Here is a 25,007-nt window from a genome sequence, read left to right on the forward strand (position 1 = left end):
TCTGTCATCTATCTGTCTAATCTATCCATCTATCTAGAAACAGATAATCAAGAAAATAAACAGAAATAAAGAAAGAGATAGGGAGACACATACACATTCTCTCTTTTCAGTTCTGGCCCATCTTCAACCTGCATTGAAATAGCCCCCAACTTTAAAGAATTATTTTCTCTGTCTCTTTTCTCCACCATTCATAACCAATGCAAACAGCTTGGTTTTTGAATGTCATCAAGTCTTTTTTTAAACAACAAATATTCTGAACATTAAATTAAGTATTATTCTTATTTAAGAGGGAAAGCAAAATTAATGCTAGCTAAAACAAAATCATGAAGAGGAAATGAGGAAAAATAGTAAGTGAAACAACTGACTGGCAAATAAGGAATATATTTTCTTCTTGAAGGGAGGAAAGGAGGGAGAGGTCACTGTCTTCAGTCTGTCTTAATACATAGCATATATGATCTGCCTACTATGTGCCAGTTGTTTGGACAAGAAAGTCAAAAGACAATCTCTGCTCTTAAAGAACTCAGAATCTTGTGCTCCTTTCTCTAGCTTGGTCAACTAAAAAAGGTCTGGCTGGATCTTTCTCCAAGTCTTATCCATTTATCTCTACCCCTCCCTCTTACCCCAATTTGTCCTTGACTACCATTCTGATCCATGTTTGAATGATATAGAGTGTATGTTAGGGGAGATTCAGTTACAACCTCTTCTTTCTCAGCCCTTCAGTTCCTCTGCTTCTTAATAGCAGCCACCAGCAGTTCATTCAAAATCATGGACAAGAATACAGAACTTTGGCAATCCTGGGGAGTTGGTTATGCTCTATGATGGGTATTCAGCTTCCCCAGTTTTGATGGCAATGATTTTGTGAGTAGGTCAATCCCTGAAAAGTCTGTTTACAAGGACAGTGGAATAGCTGGGTCAATAAATTGCTTCTACAATTAGATGCTTTTTTTTTGGTCACAGAGTCTTAGGAAAGGTACTCCCCCAAAGTTCCATTCCTCCTTAGAGGTGTCTTGGTGTCAACTAAACTAGTAGAAGTATCATATTTAGCCCTGCTACCTTAAAAAAGTTTTCTTTCTCCCTCTCAATTTTAATTTATTTTCAGTCCTCATTTTCAAGTGGTCTGCTAAGCTTTTAAAAGTTAATAGAGTTAAGCATTACTATAGTTTTTGAGTGATGAGGACTTTCTCTTATTCAAAAAAACCAAAATAGGGAATGTATTTTTTACTTCTGTATTCAGAAATGCATGTACTCCTAAGAGTACCTAAAACTCAGTGTTTTTTAAAAGATGTAAAACTAAGTAATTCACCAGTCTAGTCAGTGTTCTTCTTTCTTGGAGACTTTCTGCTCTTGTCTTTGTGGGGGGAAAAATTCAATAACCATATAATATAACTAATGATTATTTAAAGTTACTTACCTCATAGGTTACCTCACAGATAGATTTAAAATAATGATTTTATTTTTATTTTTTCCTTATTAACAATCCAACAAACATTCATTAAATGTCGTGCCTCCTATTCCCTTCCCCCAACCCGAATTTTCCTCTCTGAGTTGCCTTCCTTCTTTACATATCTTATGTGTTCCGATTCATTTACATGTCCTCCAAAAGGGTAGGGACAAAAAAAAAAAAGAGTGCTTTGCCTTTAAAGGAGCTAACATTCTGCAAAGCTGGAGTTTGCCCCTTTGTTCAGTTTGATTTAGTGAGCAATGAGTACCTACTACATACAAACATTTTCTGCATTAGTCCACGTTATGTCAGAGAGACTTATTTCATTGAGCCCCTAAGGCAATTAGTGGGATAAAATTATAAATAACATGAGTATGATAAAGCAGGCAAGAACCACCATATTCTCCTCCCGAATTTACAGTTCCAGTTTTAATGAATATGACCCCCTCTTTTATTTCTGACAAATCTGAATATCCTTAATCTCATGCTGTCATCTTGTACTCACATTTCTCAATGCCTTTTTCATGGCTTGCTTCATTTTGACTTTGGGCTCCCTTTGTCACCACTGCCACCTTTGAAGTAAGTTTCTTCCTTCAAAGTCTGCCTAAGTTATTCCCTTTTTCATGAAAGTCTCCTCCAATTCCCCATCCTGATCCCAAGCTAAAAAAAATGCCTCTTCCTCTTCAAATTTCTCATAGCAATTTCTTTAGACTGCTCCATTGCCCTTATCAGATTTTTCCTTGTATTAGTTATTTTATACATGTATTTCCCTATTATAGTCTAATATAATTGAATATGGTGCTATATTTTAATTTGATGCTTAGCACAATTCCTTACACATAATAAGCATTTAAAAACTTGAATTGATTTATTTAGTGCCATAGCAATCAAGCTACAAAAAACCTGTTTTATAGAACTAGGAAAAATAGTACCAAAATAGTAATCAGGAGCAGCACAAGGTCAAGAATATCAAGGCAATTAATGAAAAAAAATACAAAGGAACGTGGTCTAGTTGTACTAGATCTAAAATTATATTATACAGCATTAGTCCTCAAAACTGTCTGACTGGCTAAGAAACAGAGAAGTGGATAAGTGGAATGGATCAGGTACAAAATCTAATGTTTGGTAAAGTTAAAGACTTTAGCTTCTGGAATAAGAGCTCACTATTCAACAAAAACTACTGAGAAGAGTGGAAAATAGTAAGGCAAAAAGTAGACATAGACCCACATCTTACACCACAGACCAAAATGATATCAAAAATGGGTACAGGATTTACTCATAAAAGTTGATACCATAAAGCAATTTGGAGAATAAGAAATAGTCTGTGTCTCAGATCTATAGAGAAGGAAGAAGAGATAGAGAACATTATAAAATACAAAAAAGATAATCTTGTTTGCATTAATTTAAAAAGATTTTGCACAAGTAAAACCAATACAACCCGGATTAGAAGGAAAGCAGAAAGCTGTGAAACAGTTTTTACAGCTAGTGTTTCTAATAAAGGACTTATTTCCAAAACATAGATAACTTAGTCAAATTTATAAGAATACAAATCATTCCCCAATTGATAAATGATTAAAGAATATGAACAAGTAGTTTTCAGATGAAGAAATTAAAGCTATCTACAGTCATATGAAAAAATGCTCCAAATTATTATTTTTTTGTTTGTTTTTTAGGTTTTTTTTGCAAGTCAGATGGGGTTAAGTGGCTTGCCCAAGGCCACACAACTAGGTAATTATTAAGTGTCTGAGGCTGGATTTGACTCCAGGGCCGGTGCTCTATCCACTGCGCCACCTAGCTGCCCTCCAAATCATTATGGATTAGAGAAATGCAAATTTAAACAACTCTGAAATACCATCTTGCCCCTTTCAGATTGACTAAAATGACCAAAAAAATTATCATTGTTGGAGAGGATGTGGGAAAACTGGGATACTAATGCATTGTTGGTGGAATTGTGACTTGATCCAACTGCTCTGGTGAGCAATTTGGAGCTATGTCCAAAGGACATTAAAACTGTGCATGACCCCATTTGGGGTTTTCCTGGCAAAGATACTGGAATGGTTTGCCATTTCCTTCTTCAGTTAATTTTTCTAGGTGGGGAATTGAGACAAACAGGTAATGAGGGATTTGCCCAGGATCACATTGAACTCATAAAGTTGAGTCTTCTTGACTTCAGAGTCAGTGTCCTGTCCAAACTGCCCATATCCAGTTCATAACCAGGTTCATAGCTGAAGCCTTCCTCTGGTGTAGCTTTAGAAAAATGGGATCACTTCCATGCTTCAATAAAGTAGCAGAGTAAAACATTGCTGAAGAAGAAAAAGGTTTTGGATATTCTTTTGGTTTAAGCCGTTTAGTTTACTCCATAAATAGGAACTTCAAGGTGTATATGAAGTAAAATAAATAACAAATCAGGTAACTTCCAAGGTGATAATTTGAAATTAAGGGAAAAGATGTCAGAGAAAGAGGCCAATAAAGGCTGATCATTTCTTGGGATAAATCAAATTTAGAACCATTTTTGATCTCTAGTTGTTAAAAAAATTAAAATGTTTATTTTTCACACAGACACCAATACAAAAGATTTTTTTTTCCCTTTTTTAGCTGTCTCAAGTAATAAACCAAATCACGATTTTTCACTTGCTCCCTGGGCTGTTCAAAGAGTCCTTTTTTGTTGCAGGCATTTTCTCCTCTGATGCTTTCAAAATGATGTAATTTCTCAGGAATGTGCAAAAAAGAAAACAGCATCAGAGTGTCATTTGGCAGTCCAACAATCCCTGCTCTAGTCTCCTATTTTACTTTCTGAGTAAGCCCCAGGCAAGGACTTCAAAGTTTCTTGATTCCATTTTTTTTTATCAGTAAGTCTTAGATAATCATTTTTCCTTCTCTGGTAATTGTAGGTGTCTAAGTGACTAAGTAAGTCACTGGAAGACATCAGCATTTGCTTGGATTGATTTCTAAAATACAAAACTCTTATTTTTTAAAAATGATTTATTTATTTATTTTCCCATTACTATAATAATCTTGTTGTGAAAGTAAATATACCCCCCCCCCCAAAAAAAAGATAAAGAAATCTCAAGACAAATAAAGTAAGAGGGAAAAAAGTGTACTTCAGTCTGTGTTCAGATACCATTGATTCTATCTCTGGGATGGGTTGCATTCTTTAACATAAGTCTATCAGAAAAGTTGCTTCAATATTTTTCCCCACAATTGCTATTGTTAATTATATTTCCCTCCTCACTCCCATTTATTCTATTCTTTTTCTATCTTCTATCACCCTAGCCCTCCTTAGAAGTGTGCTGTATTTGATTACCCTCTTCCAGATTTTCCCTCTCTTCTATCACCTCCCACCTCCCACCCCTTCCCAGTCCCCTTTCTCCTATCTCTTTCCTCTCCCTTTCCCTCTAGGGTATGATAGATTTCTTTACCCTATTGAGTATACAAGTTGTTTTCTTTATGATCCATTTCTGATGAGAATGAAGGCTCATTCATTCCCCCTTGCCTGCCCCCCCCCTTCTACTCTATTGCCTAAGCTTTATCTTGACTCTTTACATGAAATATCTTAGTCCATTCTAACTATTCTTTCCCTTTCTCCCAGTAGTTTTTCACCCACTGATTTCATCTTAATACTATATTATACCATTATATTCAGCTCCCTCCTTGTACCTTATCTATCATCTATCTATCTATCTATCTATCTATCTATCTATCTATCTATCTATCTATCTATCTATCCTCCCTCTAACTGCTGTTATAAATGAGAAGGTTCATATGAGTTATCAGTGTCATCTTCCCATGCAGGAATATAAGCAATTCAACATCATTACATCCCTCATAATTTGCCCTTCCTATCCACCTTCTCTATGGTTCACCTGAATCCTGTACTTGAAGATCAAACTTTCTGTTCAGCTCTAGTCATTTCACAAGAAAGTCTGAAAGTCCCTTATTTCATTGAAAGTCTATCTTTTCCCCAGAATGAGTATGTTCAGTTTTGCTGGGTAGTTGATTCTCAGTTGTAATCCAAGCTCTTTTGCCATGTGGAATATCATATTCCAAGCCCTATGAGTCCTTAATGTAGAAGCTGATAAATCCTGTAAGTAATCCTGACTGTAGCTTCACAATATTTGAATTGTTTCTTTCTGGCAGCTTGTAGCATTTTCTCTTTGACTTGGGAGTTTTAGAATTTGGTTATAATATTCCTGGGAGTTTTTTTTGGGGGGGGTTCTCTTTCAGGAGTTGATTGGTGGATTCCATCAATTTCTGTTTTACCTCTGCTTCTAGAATCACAGGGCAGTTTTCCTTGATTATTTCTTGAAAATTGAAATCTAAGGTTCATTTTCTGGTCATGACTTGTAGGTAGCCCAATAATTTTTAAATGATCTCTTCTGAATCTGTTTTCTATGTCAATTGTTTTTCTTTTTTTTAAATTTTAAACAAGAAGTTTATTTAAACAACAAGATGTTTGACTTGGAAGGGAAAACTATCTAGGATCAATTTCTTTATAGTAATTTATCCATGTAACAGCTACGTACAAAAAAGTTATAAAATTGTCCTTGGTTTTACAATGATAAAAGAAAAACATTGAAATTATCCAATCAAACAAGGTATGCAGGGATTTTTTTTTGTGGGTTTTTTTTTTGTTGTTAAACAGTGAGCAAAATAACTTACTGGAATATAAAGATAAAAGTTGAATGAGCATGCCACTAATGGAGAAAAGGGATATTTTTCACAGAACCAGTTTGTTTTTCCCCTCCCCATCTCCATTTGATGTTGATCAAAACATACCATCGGCCATTTAGTTTAAAAAAAAATATACATTATGCCTGTGCACATACACCAATTACTTTATGTACAATAAAGGAATGGGGGAAGGGAATCAAAGAAAAAACTATACTGCAGTAGTCAGGATGTGGATGAACCAAATCTTGGTTTTCTAATTGTAAATATATTGTTTTCCTTGGGAGCACAGTTCTGGAGTACAGTTGCAGATTCTCTTTCTAGTAAACACCTCCTGTCTGCTGCTGGAATACATCAATTGTATCTTCATCCTCCATTTCCAACTGTGCAGGTGTGTCTGTTTCATTGATTGGTTGCCCATCAAATCGGAATCTGATCTGCCTCATTGACAAACCCTGTCGTTCACAATAGGCTTTCATTAGTTTACTAAGTGGTGTGTGCCTCTTAATCTTAAATTGCACACTGAACCATCTTGCCCTGCCACCTTCAAATTAATGTGGTCATCGTTTTCAGTCTTGACTCCTTCCTTCGGCTTCTCATTGGCCATGGCCAGTCCGGGGTCTCCTCAGCCTCTGCTTCACAAAAGAGGCACCAGGAGGGTCCGCTCCAAGGGAACGGGGGAGAAGCAGCAGCGGTGGGAGCAGGAACGGCAGCGGGAGGAGGAGGATGGTGGTGATGGTGAGGTGGAGGAAGAGGAGGAGGAGGCCAAAGAGGAGGAGGAGGAGGAGGAAGAGGAGAGGAAGAGGAGGAGGTCAAGGAGGAGGAGGCAGCAGCAGCGTGCTGAGGGCAAGCTCACGTTCTGCTCCCTCTCCCTCCGTGCGTGCCTCAATTGTTTTTCTAATGAGATATTTCACATTTTGTTCTAGTTCTTCATTTTTTTGGTTTTATTTTATTGTTTTTTTGATTTCTCAAAAAATCATCACCTTTCCTTAGCTCCATTCTACATTTGAAGGAATTTTTTTCTTCAGAGAGCTTTCTTATCTCCTTTTCTATCTGGACAGTTCTGCTTTTTAAGGCATTCTTCTTCTCATTGACCTTTTTTTTAAATTTCTTTTTTTATTCTCATTTTGTATAAATGTTTTTTTACATTAATAAAATATTCTTGTTTACAAGTAAACAAAATACCCCTCTTCCCCCATGACTATAGATAGACTTGCTTGGGCAAAAAAAGTAAAGGGGAGAGAAAAAGTTAAAATTAAAAAAAATAATAGTAATAATTGTAGGTATGGCCAGGTGGCACAATGGATGAAGCACCAGCCCTGGAGCCATAAGCACCCGAGCCCACATCCAGCCCCGCAAACCCAACAACCACCCAGCCGTGTGGCATGCAAGTCCCCCAATCCCCACTGCCCTGCAAAAACCAAAAAGAAGAAAAAAAAAGACCCAAAACAAAATAAAATAGCAACAACAGTAGGGGTGGCTGGGTGGCAGACAGAGCACCTGGCCCCCGAGCCCCACCATGCCGCCCCAGGCAGGCCACCCACCCCACCCGCCCTTTACCCTCCCCCAAACAATAACAACAAAAAATGTGCTTGAGTCCTGGCTCCAACACCAACAACTCTGTCTTGGGTAGATCTCATTCTTTATGATAAGTCCATCACAAAAGTTACTTCCATATTTTTCCACCATTGCCATTGCTGATCGCAACTCCCTCCTTTCTTATTCTCCACTACCATGTACTATATTTTCTCTCTCCTTTCACTCTGACTCTGCTGTAGGGTCATTGACTGGCTCAGCAGACAGATCCCTGGTCCTGGGGCCAAGAAGCCCTGAGCCCCCATACCACCCCTTAGGCCCAGAATCCACCTGGCCCCATGGTCCCTGACAGACCTTCCAATCCCAGGCCCTTGCAAGAAGTAAAAAAGAAAATGTGTTATATCTGACCACTCTCCCCCCATGGTCCATCCTTTCCTCCATCACTCACATCCCTACCCCTTCCCCCCTGCTCCCCACTCCTTCTTACTCCAGATGTCTATACCCCATTGAGTATATATGCTGTTTCCTCTCCTAGCCACCTCTGATGAGAGCAAAGATTCCCTCATTCCCCCTTGCCTCTCCCCTTCCATATCATTGCAATAGCTCATGCTAATAAAATAATCTTATGTGAAATATCTTGGACTATTCCCCCTCTCCTTTTTCTTTCTCCCATTCCATTTCCATTTTTTTCTATTGACTCCATTTTTACACCATATTTTATCTTCGAATTCAGCTTTCTCCTGTGCTTCAACTATAAAAGCTCTCTCTACCTGCTCTATTAACTGAGAAGGTTCATATGAGTATTATCAGTGTCATTTTTCTATGCAGGAATACATGCAGTTCATCCTCATTAAGTCCCTCATATTTCCCCCCTCTCCTCCAATCTCCATGCTTCACCTGAGTCCTGTATCTGAAAATCAGACCTTCTGTTCAGCTCTGGCCATTCCAAAAGGAACCTTTGAAATTCCCCTGGTTCATTGAATGTCTATCTTGTTCCCTGGAAGAGGACATTCAGCCTTGCTGGGTAGTTCATTCTTGGCTGCATTCTAAGCTCTTTTGCCTTCCGGTATATTATATTCCAAGCCCTACGAGCTTCCAATGTAGTTGCTGCTAAGTCCTGTGTGATCCTGACTGCAGCCCCATGATATTTGAACTGTGTCCTTCTGGCTGCTTGTAATATTTTCTCTTTGACTTGGGAGTTCTGGAACTTGGCTATAATATTCCTAGGGGTTGTTTTTTTGGGATCTCTTTCTCGGGGGGATTGGTGGATTCTCTCCATTTCTATTTTGCCCTCTGCTTCTAGAATTTCAGGGCAATTTTCCTGTAGTAATTCTTTGAAAATGATGTCAAGGCTCTTTTCCTGGTCATGACTTTTAGGTATTCCAATAATTTTTAAATTATCTTTCCTAAGTCTGTTTTCCATATCAGTTGTTTTTTCAATGAGATATTTCATATTTTCTTCTAATTTTTCATTTTTTGGGTTTTGAAGTATTGATTCCTGATTTCTGGTAAATTCATCAATCTCCCTGAATTCTATTCTTTGTCTGAAGGATTTGTTCTCCTCAGAGAGTTTTCTTATCTCTTTTTCCATCTGGCCAATGCCAATTTTGCTTTTTAAAGCATTCTTCTTCTCAATAACTTTTTGAACTGTTTTATCCATTTGACCTAAGCTGGTTTTTAGCATGCTATTTTCTTCAGCATTTTTTTGGATTTCCTTGACTAAGCTGCTGACTTCATTTTCATGTTTTTCCTGCATCTCTCTCCTTTCTTTTTCTAGTTTTTCTTCCAACTCCCTCATTTGATTTTCAAAGTCTTTTTTGAGCTCTGTCATAGCCTGAGCCCAATTTCTGTTTTTCTTGGAGTCTTTAGATGCAGGAGCTTGTGCTTCCTCATCTTCAGACTGAGTATTTTGATCCTTCTTGGGCTCATTTGCAAAATATTTCTCAATAGTCTTCCTTGTGTTTCTCTGCTTGCTCATTTTCCCAGCCTGGGCCTGGTTTGGGGTGCTTCTTGAGCTTTTGGGACACTCCCACAAGGATCTCAGTGTGTGACCATAAGCACCCCCCTCTGCCATGGAGCTGAGGTGGGGGGGGCCGCTGTTCTATGGGGGGGCATAGACTGCCCTCAGGATCTGAATGTGGTCAGAGCCCCAGAGTCTTGTTCCAGAGGCAGAGGACAGAGCTCTGAAGTCTCTCTCTTCACTCCCCTCCCTCAGCTCAATGGGCTCATGCCCTGGGGGCTCCTGCTTACTGGCTCCGCCTGCTTCTGTTTCCTGGTCTAGGTGAAAGACCAAGCTGCTGGCTGTGTGCCCCAAGGGCTGGGCTCCACGTGCTCACTCTGGCAGAGGTCCCCTGCTGTTACCCCACTTTGTGCCCGGTGCTCCTCGGGATGCAGCTCAGGAGACTCCCCCGCTGCTGTGAGTTGTGACTCCCAGCGCCCTGGGGCTGCCTCCAGGAGGCTGAAGTTCTTTTGCTCTGGCGGGCCACCCCTCTGGCAGGCCACCTCTCCAACCCTGGGGAGCAGAGCCTTTCTGCTATTTCCAGGTTACCTTGAGTAGGAGAACTGCCTCACTGGGTCCTTTTGTGGGTTCTGTCTCTCGAAAGTTTAGTTAGAGTCCTTAGCTGATGAGTTTTATCAGAGAGCTCCTAAGACTTGATCCCTTCTTGTTGCCATCTTGGCCCCCGCCCTCTCATTGACCTTTTGGACTGCTTTTTCCATTTGATTTAACTGGTTTTTAAGATGACATTTTCTTCAGTATTTTTTGTATCTACTTTGCCAGGCTGCTGACTTGGTTTTCATGATTTACCTGCATTGCTCTCATTTCTCTTCCCAATGTTTCCTCTACCTTCCTTATTTGCTTGTTTTTTTTTTTTTTGCAAGGCAAATGGGGTTAAGTGGTTTGCCCAAGGCCACACAGCTAGGTAATTATTAAGTGTCTGAGACCGGATTTGAACCCAGGTACTCCTGACTCCAGGGCCGGTGCTTTATCCACTGCACCACCTAGCTGCCCCCTTACTTGCTTTTCAAAGTCTTTTTTTGATCTCTTCCATAGCCTAAGATCATTTCCTATTTCTCTTGGAGGCTTTGGATACAGAAGCTTTGACTTTGTCATTTTCTGAGTGTATATTTTGATCCTCCATTGGTCCAAAGTAATTTTCTAGAATCAGATTCTTTCTTATTCTGTTGTTTGTTTGTTTCTCCAGGCTATGATCTGATTTTATTGTGCTTCTAAACCTTTTGGGGGCTTTTGGGAGCCCCCCCCCCCAGGACCTTAATTCCTCCAATGTCTTATGAGAGGCTCTGACTACTCTCTTGGCTTGTGATCTGGTCTAAGGATGACCACAGACACTCTCCTCTGCCTTGGAGCTGTGAGGAGCTCTGCTTTGGCAGTGAGGGGCCCAGACTGGGCCCTGGATCAGAGTATGAGCAAAACCCTATCCCCTTACAGTCTGTAGGCTGAGAGCTCTGGAAGCAGCTGCTGGGTGGCTTCACAGGTGCCTGGGGTAGGGCTACCATGAGGCCACACTGATCTAGGCCCTGTACTCACTCTGGTGCAGCAGAATTCTCCTGCCAACCCTCCAAGCCCCAAGGGAAACTGCTCCTGCTGCCACAGACCCAGGTGCTGCTCAGGGACCCAGGTATCCCAAGGCTAGAGCCTGGTTCCTGGAAGGCTAGAGCTGGTTTGCTATGGCACAGTATAGCTGTGGCACGGTCTGTGTGGCAGCTCTTTCCAACCCTGGTCCTGATGGAATAGACCTTTCCTGCTGATCTACCAAGTTGTCTTGGGCTGGAAAATTGTTTCACTCAGCCTTTATGTGGAATCTGAATTAGAATTTGGTTAGTCATAATTTTATGGCATTTAGGGTTTTTTTGGGGAAGTTTCTGGGAGCTCCTGCCTTCACATTGCCATCTTGGCTTTGCCCTTGAATGTAAAACTCTTAAGATAAAGGTTCTCATTTCCTTATTCATAGTAAAAATACTAATTATTGGAGGTTTAGAAGTCCTTTAATATGAGTATATGCATTGTGTTTATATGAGTATGAGTATATGAGTATATTCATACATACACTTGTTTACATACACACATATATATCTAGTGATTTGCACTCAGTACTCTAAGAGTATCATCAGAAAAAGTTCTATTGAGTGTTCAAATCCCTTCACAATCTGGACCCAAGTTATGTTTTCAGACTTAATTCATATTACTTCTCCTCTAAGTGCCAGTCAAGTCAGCATTAATTGATCTTTTTTTTCACAGGGTCTTCTTTTCCTCCTCTTTTCCTGAGCCCTCAAGCTTTCTTTAATAATAGAAACATTCTTCCTCCTTACCTCTGCCTCTTGGAATCCCTTATTCTCTTCATGAGAGTATCAGGAATCACTTCCTAAAGGAGACCTTTCCTTTTTCCTTTCTTGTTAGTGCATCCCCTGCCTCATTCCCCTCTCTCTTCCAATTTGTACTTTACATATATATTTTTATACTTTATATGCTTTACACACACACACACACACACACACACACACACACACACATATGTATATTATATATATATATATATTTTCTATTTTCTTGTTTGTTCAAATGGTATAACCTGTAGTAGAATGTAATCTCCCTAAAGGCAGCAATTTATATTTAAAATTTTGTGTAGGTAGTACCTATCTCAGTGTTTTGGATATAGTGAGAATTTATTAATTAATAAATAAATGGATAAATAAATAAATAATCATTATATGGCATTACAAAAGCCTGAAGTCAATGATATCGGACTTTCTTTGTGTGAGCAATATTTTTGAAGATTATATAATAGAAAATCAAATCCATGAACTGTTTCATAAAATGGGTTCAACCTTATGGACAGTGGACAGGTCATTTAACATTTTGATCTCAGCTTCTTATTCTATTAAAGAAAATATCTGAATTTGAGATCTAGCTATTTTCTTTATGATTTATGTAACCTTGGATAGATTATTTAACCATTTTAGTTCTCAGTTGCCTGATTCTTAAAAATGAGAGGTTTAGACAAAATCTCTAAGGTCATTTTTAGTTTTAAAGTCCTCTGGTCCTATGACTTGATGACATAATAGACATCTAGTTCTGAATTTATGATTCTAGGGCTAAAGATTTATCCCAAAGATGATTGAAGTCTTTTGTACAAGGGAAAATTCTTTAATACTTTACACTTTCAATCAATTTATGATATTTTACATTTGGGTTTTCATTCCAGCAAAGTAGATTGCAATCTATCCATATCTACCCATCCAATAGGAATCTTGTCCATATATTTTCACAATTGTACCATAAGGGGTCCATCCAACAAGCTGGGAGCTTCCTCATGGAACTCAATGTCCAGTATTCTTAAGCTTTGTTCTTTCACAGTCTAGTATAATGTTGTGGACTACTACAAAAAAAAAATCACTTTTTTTTTTGGTTAATATTGCCCCCATCCAGAGTTGCCTTTGGGAAGTCTTAGAATATAGCCAAAGTCTGGGTCTCCAGAGATGTGGGTAAAAGGGTCCTTATATGGTCAAGGCGATATTACAAATTACATTCAGGATAATCTTTATTTCACTAAAAATACAGTAAAAAAATCATCAAAAACATTTCTGTAATGCTTTATTTATACAATATATGTTCCTTCTTTCTTTTTTTTTTCAAATTTTACTTATGGCAATGGGGTTAAGTGTCTTGCCCATGGTCACACAGCTAAGTAAGTATTATGTCTGAGGTCAAATTTGAACTCAGGTCTTCCTGTCTCAAGGGCCAGTGCCACTGAGTATACAATATTCATTAAACATCTTTTTCTCTCCAATGAGTTCCACCTTCCAGGTCTTATAAAATCTTACAGATTCATAGAACTACATTATAGTTTCAAATCCTCTTGGAGAAGAAATGAACTAGAGATTGCTATGGATGTAACCACTTTCCCTTGAATCTGTCCAAATAATTAATGGTAACATTGGAAGGCAAAATTCAGATCTTTTGATTTCCTAGATACTGTTGAGCTTATAGTCCAGAAGTTCTGCATTCAAATTTGGACTGTCCCCTAATTTTTGACTGCCTCTGTTTTCTCAGTTGTATAATGGGGATAATTACCATTGGCATCACAGGTTCTTGTAAGACCCAAAGAAGTGATATTTGTAAAGCACATGGCACAACACCTCACACATAATAAATAGTTAATTAATAAATGGTTGTTGCTTTCCCTCTTCTATTTGCTTCCTTGCTGTTCTTTCAAGCTTTGGACATCAAATACACAATCCTCTTCTCTTTCCATGAGGCTGATCCTGCCCAGGATTTCCCCTTTTCCTTCTAAAGGTGTGAATCCTGCTGCTCTCAGACTTGGGATTGCTATAGGTGTGAATTTGGGACTGTTGTTGCTCTTCTGTCTAGGGAGCTTGTGTTTGGAAATCTCATTTATCCATATGGTTCCCATTTGTATAGCTATTTTCTCATTGACTGAAGCAAAGAGAGCTTAAGCATCTTGTTCAGGGTCACATAACTAGAAAATATCTGAGACCAGATTTAAACTCAGGTCTTCTTGATTCCAGTCCCAGCTACCTGGTGTCTGAAAATATAATCTCATTTTATTCTCATACTAACCCTAGGAGGTAGATGCTATTAGAATTCCCATTTTATAGATGAAGAAACTGAGGCACAGGGAGATTTTTACAAGGGTCACCCAGCCAGGGAGTATATGGGGCAGGAGATGAAGTCAGGTCTTCCTAATTCCAAGTCCTGCATCACCTAGCTGAATTGAACCTGGTTTTTTTGGGATGCTGGACCTCAAGTTATATAGTCATTTATCATATATGCAACTCTTTTTCAATTTATAGGTACCAATTCTCCCTCCCTTTTTTTTAGCTACAATAAAAAAATATTGCTCTAAAATATTTGCATCTGTGGGACATTCTTTTGTCTTTGAATCCCCCTGGGATTATTATAGGCACATCATAGTTCAATTCAACCAATATTTATCGTGGGCTTATGTGAGAAATTAGTGACTCATTCAGAAGGCTACCATGTCTTTTTGGAGCTTAGTTGTCAAGAAGGTAAGCATGTCTTTTGGGAGGGGAGGGTGTTTCCATGGTAGTATCTACTTCAACAATAGAAGTCTATAATACAGTGGTGCTTCTGACCTTCCTCTGAAGATGGAGGACTGTACCAACCACAGAGCTGACACTTGTCTCCTTAAGTATCCATGGCAATACCACCTGTCACCGTCTGGAGCATCAAGTGACTGGGTATGATCAATGCAACCCTGGGACATTGCCCATCTCCTTCCCTGGAGTGACAGTCATAATAACACAACTCCACCGGGGCTGATCGTGTTCATGGAATGGATTGCAGCAGGAGATCCAAGTTACTGGTGTGTAGGGAGCTCAAGTGTGATATTGGAAAACAGGAAGCACAGAAGTAATACTCACACACAGCCTCCAGCAATGTGTCATTATGGCAAGGAAACAACTGGAGCAAATAAACCAGTCTGGTGTGCAGTTATCAAGACTGGCGCTGCTCAGCCAGAGTCTGAGAGCAGGACAGTGACAGTGTGCCCCTGATCCTCCAAGAACTGCTGAAAAACAGACCTGAGAGGGAATTTTGAGATAATGTTGACCCTCTGTCTTTAGAGATCTGAACTACCTCCCACCATTTAACAAGTAAAGAAACTGAGAGCCAGAGTTTTGAAATGACATTTCCAAAGAACAGACTGGGGACAGACCCTGGTTATAAGACCCACATCCAATTCTCTTTCCATTATGCAGTGGGGGACAACTGTCTTTTTGTTTAATCTTTTTGACTCCATAACCTTTGAAAAGAATAAAATAATCCTCTGTGTGTGTGTGTGTGTGTGTGTGTGTATGTGTGTGTGTGTGTTTGTGTTTTGGTCCTGTTCTATAGTAATATATGGAAAGAGTAATGAATTTGAAATCTTGTTCCATTGTGTCCATTTGTGGTTTTCTTCCTGACCCCATTTGAGGTTTTCTTGGCAAAGATACTGGAGTGATTTGCTCTTCCCTTCTCCAGCTCATTTTATAGATGAAGAAACAGAGGCAAACAGGATTATTCCTCTTCCTGACTCCAGGGTCAGTGCTCTATCCACTTAGCTGCCCCCAAGATTTGGAGTCAGGGGTTTTGAATTTGAATCTTGACTCTGCTACTTACCATTGGTATAATCCTGGACAAATCACTTAATTCCCTTTGCTTATCCGACCCTTAGTTTTTCTTAACTACCAAATGAGGAGGATTACATTCAGTTTTTTTTTTTTTTTTTTTAGGTTTTTGCAAGGCAATGGGTTTAAGTGGCTTGCCCAAGGCCACACAGCCAAGTAATTATTAAGTGTCTGAGGCTGGATTTGAACTCAGGTACTCCTGACTCCAGGGCCAGTGCTCTATCCACTGTGCCACCTAGCTGCCCCTACATTCAGTTTAAATAATTTTTTTTATTTGTTTAAGGCAATGGGGTTAAGTGACTTGTTGAAGGCCACACAGCTAGGTAACTATTAAGTGTCTAAGTCTGGATTTGCACTCAGGTCCTCCTGATTCTAGGACCAGCCCCATACATTCAGTTTTTTAAGAAAAATAAGGTGTATACATTATAGAGACAGCTAAGTGGAACAATAGAATGCCAAGCCTGAAGTTAGGCTTGATTTCATCTTCCTGAGTTCAAATGTAACCTCTGACATTTAAAGACTGTGTGACCCTGGACAAGTCACTTAACTCACTTTACCTTAGTTTTTGCTTCTGTAAAATGAGCTGGAAAAGGAAATGACAAATTACTCTAGTATCTTTGACCCAAGTGGTCTTGATATGACTGAACAATAATAAATACATTACAAAAAAGGTAGTAGAGAGAGTAAACTAGACTTGAAGTCATGAAGACTTTGGTTCAGATCTCTCCTCAGATATAAGCTGTGTGAACCTAGACAGGCCACAGACCATCTAAAGATCTCCTACTGTTTTGAACCCTTTGAAGCTTACTGGCATCTGACTTTGAACAAGACGCTTAACTTTTCTAAGTCTCATTATCTGCACCCATAAAATGGGTGTGAAATTAGTATAATATGGAGAGTTCTTTGGCAACATTTTTCTTTAGGAGGTGATCATGATTAAGTGACTTACCCAGGGTCACACAGTAAATGTGTGAGGTTGGATTTGAACTTAGGTCCCCCTGACTCCTGGACTAGTGCACTATCCACTGTACCACTTAGCTGCCCCAACTGTGCCAACTTTGATGCACTATGTATATATGAATTATTAAATTATATAAATTTGATTTATTAAAGCCATATTAAACACTAAAACCCATGTGGACTGTGATCATCACAGTGGATAGAGTTTTGAACTCAGTTCCCCTACATTGATACACCAATAGCAATTTCATTATGTCATAAAACCTACTCACCAATTAGGAAAAAAAAGAATCAAAAAACAAAACTGCTTTTCTTTTTCTTTTTTTTTTTGGTCTTGGTCAATTAAAAATTAAATTTAAATTTAATTAAATTTTAATTTAATTAAAAACTTAAATTAAAAATCTAAAAAAATTAGCGATAGAAGAGACTGAGAACTGAGAAGAATGGATAGGAGAGAGAAAGGACATGGATGAAGTGGTGAGGGAAGATTAATTAAAGTCAATTAGTCAGAACACTGAGAAGAGAAGTGGCAGAGAAAATATAATTTCTTCCTTTTTTCTTCTTGATTTGTTTTCTTCAAAAATATACATGAGCAAAATGTCAAGATTTTTTGAATCTTGAGGCTGAGTGCAATACCATACAGGCTTGATTTATAGTTAAAGTCCTCAATGTCACCCAATTGCCACAGGACAGCCATAGGTGCATATTTTCATGGTTTATGCCTCTGTGAACCATTATTATAATGTATTAGCTTATTCAGTGGAGTTTCACATAGACTTGAGTGCCTCCAGTTATTTCAAGCAATTGTTTGACAGTTTAAGAACAGCAAAATCTCAGATTGGAATGATGCTTAATTCATTTTAATTTGAAAGCAATCCATTTGTGCTATATTTTAAGTCTTTCACAGAAAGTTAGAGTTGGAGAGGACCTATAGGAATCCAGAAGTCCAATTCCCTCATTTTAGAGAGGTGAGTGGATGGAAGCCAAGAGAAATTCTTTGGTTTGCCCAGGATCTCTTAACTAGTTACTAGCTCCTACTTCCTCCTGGAAACTGGTCCTTAAAAAGAATATTTTTCGTTTGTTCGTTTGTTTTGGTAAGGCAATAGGGTTTGACTTGTCCAAGGTCACACAGCTAGATCATTTTTAAGTGTCTGAAGCTGGATTTGAACTCAGATCCTTCTTACTCTAGGGTCTGTGCTTAATCCATTGTGCTATCTAGCTGCCCCTTAAAAAGAATTTTTTAAAGAAAATTTTTATTTTGAACTTAAGAAATAAAACAAGCATTTCCAAAGTATAGTAGAATAAAAAAAGATGATTGCATATGAAATTGCCAATGAATTTTGTTCAATTTGCTATTTTTTTAAATAAATATTAAAGTTATCAGGTAATTCTCTTTCTTTCTCTTTCTTTCTTTCTTTCTTTCTTTCTTTCTTTCTTTCTTTCTTTCTTTCTTTCTTTCTTTCTTTCTTTCTTTCTTTCTTTCTTTCTTTCTTTCTTTCTTTCTTTCTTTCTTTCTTTCTTTCTTTCTTTCTTTCTTTCTTTCTTCCCCCATTCCCATACCCTAGAGATGCCTATGTGAATGGAGACGAGAGAGAAGAAGAGAGAAGGGGTGATGTACTGCCAAACTGATTAGTAGTGGTTGTTTGTCCTTCATTCTCTAGGAAAACTATGACATTAAGGACATGATATAAATGAAATGCAAGTGACTTGGATTTGAATAAGTCAGGACCGTGCAAAGCCACAGCCTCACTTTCTTATCCAAGGACTATTTTGGTCAGAAATCCTGAGGTTCTTTCACTCCCAGATTGATCTTTTTTTTTGGACTGGGTTAAATAGGTACATTTTCCCCTTATTTCTTTCTTATCTAGACTTAATCACTGAATAAGTGTTGCCTCAGACAAACTGAGAACTTTAAAAGACTCTCATATAGGGTCATCACCAGTCATTCTGGTTCATATCTGGTTACAGGATCCATAGGGTTCCAGAGGAGAGAGTGAGGCTAGTGATTTTACATAGTATTCCCCACCCCCAATTAAATCCACTTCACTGACAAGTCATGGCATCATCTCCCTGATGGCTGCCATTAGACCCCAATAGGCATATACATGTAAAATCATTCTATAATGCATAGAAATGCTCATTGACTCAACATATATATTATTTGTCCTTCATTTTCAAAGAAAATCAAAACATCAGGGAAGGTATGCCATAATAAACACATGAATTGGATTTGAAGGGAGGGAGCAGCTGGGTTGTGCAGTGGTTAGAGCACTGGCCTTAGAGTCTGAAGGATGGGAGTTTTAATGTATCCTCAGACACTTGGGCCATCATACTATCAAGGCAGGATTTCCCTCCCCCCCCCCCCCCCCCAATAAAAACATGGTTCTTTCCTTTAAAGAGCTCACATTCTAATGGGGGAGACAACATAAAAACAATGTCAAATAGAAGATATTTACCACGAAAATAGAATGTAATTTCAGAGGGAAATACTAGCAGTAGGGAGGACCAGTAAAAATGACCTGCAGATGGTGACATTTGAACTGAGTCTTAAAGGAATTCAGGAGTCAGAGATTAAGAGGGAGAACACCCCAGGTACAAGGAAGAACCAGTAAAAAGATGTGGAAATGGGAGAGATGTGTGAAGAACAAAGAGTCCAACCCAATGTTGTTATATTATAGAATTATAAAGATGGTAAAATGGAAGAAGACTAGCAATTTAGAAAGTTGGCTGGTTGTAAAGTGCTTGAATTTTTATATTTGATTCTAGAAGTAATATGGAAACACTGGAGTTATCATCTGTGGTAGTGGCTAGAGTGCCAGACTTGGAATCAGAAGATACATTTTTGTGAGTCTCCAACCTCAGACACTTATTTGCTATGTGATCCTGGGCAAGCCACTTCACCCGATTTGCCTCAGTTTCTTCATCTGTAAAAGGAGCTGGAGAAGGAAATAACAAACCATTTCAGTATCTTTGCCAAGAAAGCCTCATATGGATCACAAAGAGTTGGACATGACTGAAATGACTAAACAACAACAGTGGAGTGCTTAATCACTAGTCATTGATATTCCTTTATTCCATGTCCAGCAAATCATGGATATCAATAAAGAGCTACTACTACATTCCCCACAAAACACATGTCCCTCAATAAGAAGCCGAATGTTTGTATTCATCTTCATGAATTGCATTCCTGTATGACAAAGGATCCCTTTTGATAAGTCATCCAATAGAGCAAAAGGACTCTTTTGACCTGAGTTTCTCTGATATATCTTATTTCCCATTTTAAATATAGCACATTGTAAGGAATGATGCAGTAAAGGAAAAATTCAGGCAATGGGCAGTAGGAAAATTTGAGGAGGGACAGATTTCTTTGACTGGTGGTATCAGAGAAGGATTCACTGAAGGCAGCATTGAAACCAAGCCTTTGAGAAACACAGTTGTAGGTGAGGGAGAGGGAGTTCCAAGCATGAGGGACAGCCTGGTTGATGCACTGAAGCCCAAGAAGACAAAAATCAAACAACAGTTAGTGGTTGGGTTTGGTTTAGAACATGAGTAAATCTGGACAAGCAATGTCAACTAAGGTCTGAAAAGGTAAGTCAGAAGCAGAGTTTGTATTTTATCTTAATGGCAACCAGGACTAAACACCCTTTGAGTTTCCTTTCATTTGTGTATAGTTTATAATTTAAGATTCAGTGTATTTATTTTGTCCCCCTTTTACATTCGATGTAAGTTCCTTGAAGGCAGGGGTTCTTTAGTTTTTTAATCCCAGAATTTAGGTGTGTGCCTATTTAATAAATGTTTGATGAATTGAATTGAATTGAATGGGAGATGGTGAGGAGAGAGAAGAAGCTTCTTGGGTTTATTTAGTCTGTGTATCAAGTACCATGAAACAGAGCCTAGATAAAAGTAGAATTTTGTCTTTACCCTCTTATAAGGCCAAGGTCCTCAAATTTTTACTGCTCAAGATCTGATTTTAAAAGAGGCTCTAACATGCATCTGGATCAGATTATAAACTAATTAGCATGATAGTTGGCTCTCAGACTCCTGTATTTGTGTGACTCTGTGGGTCCACAGTATAGGTAACAACTCTTGTAAATCATATTTTTTTTTTAGTCTGTGTCTGTCTTGGCTAAGGCTATAGTGACTTCTTTTAGACTCAATTCCTTTGCTAATAGTATAGGAGCTTTGATCTATCCTATTTCTGATTTGGGCTGATAAGCTGCTCCTCCTAAGGCAGTTGCGTGACCCCTCCTTCCCCAGGCTGAGGATGGAGGTAGGGGTGAGGCCAATCATTGTAGTGCCAGACTTATTGTAGAAATTCCATCGACTTTGGCACTAATGCAGCTCATAATTCCTGAGCTATAATAATCTGCCCTTCTCAGTCTTCCCAGGAGCAGAGACTACCAGCATGTGACACCTCATCTGGCTTGTAACCCCGCCTTTCTTTGAGATCCTTAAAATCTTCATCTATAAGTAAAAACTTCTAATAGTTGATTAAAACTTCTTGGTTTTATGTTATAAGAAGGTAGGAGGAACACTGGATTTGAGGACAGAAGAACTGAGTTCATATTCTATCTCAGCTATTCCCTACCTTGTGCTCTTGGACAAGTCATTTGGTAAGTCACCTAGAGGTAGTTAAGGTGGGTCAGTGAAAGAACCTGGAAGACCTGCATTCAAATTTGACTTCAGACTCTTACTAAGTGTGTGACTTATGGTAAGTCATGTAACTTCTGTCTGCTTTAGTTTCCACTTTCCTAAACTGTAATGAAAGAATGAGTTTTTTCCCATCTATAAATCCATGACCTTCTGAATATTTACAACTTTCCACTAACCCATACAAAAGCAGGACCAATAATCCTTATTGAAGGTGAAGAAATCCTCAGGGAAGGCCCAGAAAGTCATCCCCTTTAATAAGACCTCAAATGTCTTGACTTTCTAGCTGACTGAGCAGTCACTGGCCTGTTCTGGATACTGCCTGCTGGGGAATTTTGAATATTTCAGCAACTTGGTGCAGATTGCCTATCGAGGTGGAATGAAGAACTACTGGAACTTGCTATCCCAGAGCTGCTAGGGGAACTGGTCTCTACCTCCCTGGGTAACACCAAGTCAAATTGGTTCTAGTGAGACATTGGAGATGACTACAACCTTCTGGCAAGCACACATATCCCTTGGCAGAGACATGGACTGATCACTCTGGGGAGTAGAGAAACAGCTTGTGCCCTAGGTTTTTCTGACTCATTCCCTCAAGGAAGAATTATGGCTTGTTAGTAAGGTTGAGAAAAAGGAACATTTTATAATCATTTGAACATAGCTATTAAAATCATGCATGCATCTTGGAAAAATATGATTTTAGGGGTAACAGACAATATGGCAAAATGAATAGAGGGTCAGTCAATGAGGTCAGGAATCATTAAACATTTCATAGGCACTTTCTATGGGTCAAGCATTATGGAATACCTGGGTTAAAGCTCTGTCTAGGATACATGCTCTAAGCCCATGGCAAAGACCCTTCATTAATCAGTGCTCCTAAATAATTCTCTAAGATTATAGGTTAGGAATGAATTGCTGAACCATGTTGATGAAGGGAGTTTTCTCACTGGGAGTTTCTTATACCTTTGAAATCACAGATCTGGAACCAACCCCCCCCCCCCAAAAAAAAAGAAAAGAAAGAAAATGAAAGGTAAAAACTTACTGCTGCTCACAAATTTGTTGTTAGATAAATGAGAAAAGGTATATGTAATGCTTTGTAACTAGAAAGTATTTTATACACATGTTATTTTTTCCTCTTTTTTATGTATTTTTAGAGAAGGGGTAGTATATTATGATTCTTGTCTTTCTGATCCCTTATCAACTGTAGTTCTGGATTATTTTGGGCAGGAGCAGGGCAAGCTTGAGCTTAGGGAAGGAATCCAGAAGAGTCAAAATAAAAAGAGGAGACTGGGACCTAAAACTGGAAACAGTTCTCTGGATGAACTATTTATTCAGTTTGTATAGACAGGGTCTATTCCTGCTTCATTTAGGAGAAGGCAAGTTATTTCATAGGCTAGGATGTTTAACATAAAACTTTACCTGCTCAGAAATATCTCACTTCACAGATGGTCTCATTACTGAAAATTTCACTATTTGAGACACCAACTAAACGATCCTTTTAGGTTCACTGACCAGGTCTCTATATGTAACACTTGGGCCAGATACAAACATTTCTAGTGGAAGCCCTTTTTTAGGTTTTTGCAAGGCAAATGGGATTAAGTGGCTTGCCCAAGGCCACACAGCTAGGTAATTATTAAGTGTCTGAGACCAGATTTCAACCCAGGTACTCCTGACTCCTGGGCCAGTGCTTTATCCACTGTGTCACCTAGCCACCCCTGGAGGCTCTTCATTCTGCTTCTTTCTATTTTGATCTGATTTCATTGAAGAAGAATCATGTCTTCAAGCATTCCAAGTTTCTACTGAATCAAAGACCTCTTCTTTACTTCTTTTTTTTATCTTATATGTTTTTAATCTATCTGGGGAGGATATGATTATCTGTCAATGGCTTATTATTTAACATGCTCAATTATTTATTCAACACATGCAAGATATCAGTATTTTTAGACTAAGTTATCAAACTCAGACACTTGGATATAAATTTGAGAGATTCTCCATAGTAACTATTTACACAGTATGCATTGGATTAATTATCACCTTGCCATGAGCATATCTCTGAGGAAAAGCAATAATCCAAAGTACTGGAGTGCAGGATACAACCTAGGAAGGGTAATAATAACAGGTATTCATGTAACACATTAAAGTTTCCAAAGCACTTTACATACATTACCTCATTTCAGTTTTCTGTCCTACCTCAGTAAGGTGAGCACTGCAATGATGAACATACTCATTAGACTGAGGCTCAGAGAATGTGAGACTTTCCTACAATCACATAGTCACTGACTGTCTGAGGTAGGAGTGGAATTCAGGTTTTCTTGATTCTATGTCCACAATTTTCTTATGTGTACCTTGTTACCTTTCAAGGTAAGTTTGGTTGGATCCTTTAATGAGAGGCTCTGGACAGCCAGGGCTCTATTTGAGTGCTCTGGAGGACTTCAGGGGAAAAGAGAATTGAATAATGGGTTATAAAAACATAGATTCAGAGCTTGAAGGGGTTTAAAGGTCATCTAGTCCAATCTCCTTATTTTGTACAGAAAAAAATGGAGACTAGGGGACAGGAAGTTCAAGGTCACCCAGGTGGTGAGTAGCAGAGTTGGAATTTAAACCTAGATCCTGCAATTATAAAATCTATCCTCTTGCAACTGTGGTTAAGGGTAGAGGGTGCTGAAAACAAAACCAGTCTCCTGACCATTCTGTCTAGCATGGGCACTGGATCCTAATTCTGATATTCAGGATTCTATGAATAGAGTGAAGAACAGCAGAAAGATACACTTAACAATAGGGAACATTCTTCACACTTGAGGAGTCAGGTCTGATGATGTGAAAAATTTTATTCAACGAGGCCAATTGTGAGCCTGTGAGAAAGGGGGAAAAATGACAAGACGTCACTTCTAAAGAGAATAGAAACATGGAGAATGTTTTTAAAGGTGGTGTGACTGGAAAGGCGAATGGCAAGAAATGAAACTCCTTTTTCATATAAATAGGGAGCATTTCCTATTGAATTGATGCCAGGCTCCACCAGCTTGAACAGGGATGTCAGAGTGCCTGCAATTACTGTCTCTTACTTTCCCCTTGTGTCTATTTTGTCAGGCTTTATTTAGAAGTCTTTTACCCCAGTTTGCAGACAAACCAGGAAGGAACGTCATTAAGCATTAAAAGAGAAGGAAGATGTTCAAACATAACAATCTGGGACTACAGTTGCTCAAACAATTTTGAGATTCTTAAATTTTATATAGAAGTTTAAACACTAAGATTCCATCTTTGTCTATATGACAAGGTTTTTCCTTCTGAGCTGACAAATGTGAGCCATTTTTTTTTTATGGATTTGAAGCTGGGGAGATTGTTTTAGTTCAATTTTAGTTTAGTTTAGTTTATAGTTAAGGAAATTGAGGCCCAGAGAGGTAGAATAACTTGACAAACGACACATAGTAAATGGCATAACCATATCTGAAACTTGGTTTTTGGACACCAAATCTCTCCACACAATTGCTCTGCCTTTTCTCCAGAAAGATGAATTGAATGGGGAATGGGTGACTTCTTTTAGTTTGGGTTTTGTCATTGATTCAATAAAGGTCTACTTCTTGATGTTGGG

At 38.6% G+C, this 25,007-nt stretch overlaps 1 pseudogene; it reads right to left on the reverse strand.

Moving 5' to 3' along the window:
- Positions 1-6,429: 6,429 nt before the first annotated feature.
- LOC141516234 (small ubiquitin-related modifier 2 pseudogene) lies at positions 6,430-6,716 on the reverse strand (annotated as a pseudogene).
- Between the last annotated feature and the right edge of the window lie 18,291 nt (positions 6,717-25,007).

This window comes from Macrotis lagotis, chromosome 3 (assembly GCF_037893015.1).
Source record: "Macrotis lagotis isolate mMagLag1 chromosome 3, bilby.v1.9.chrom.fasta, whole genome shotgun sequence".
Taxonomy (NCBI): Eukaryota; Metazoa; Chordata; class Mammalia; order Peramelemorphia; family Peramelidae; genus Macrotis; species Macrotis lagotis.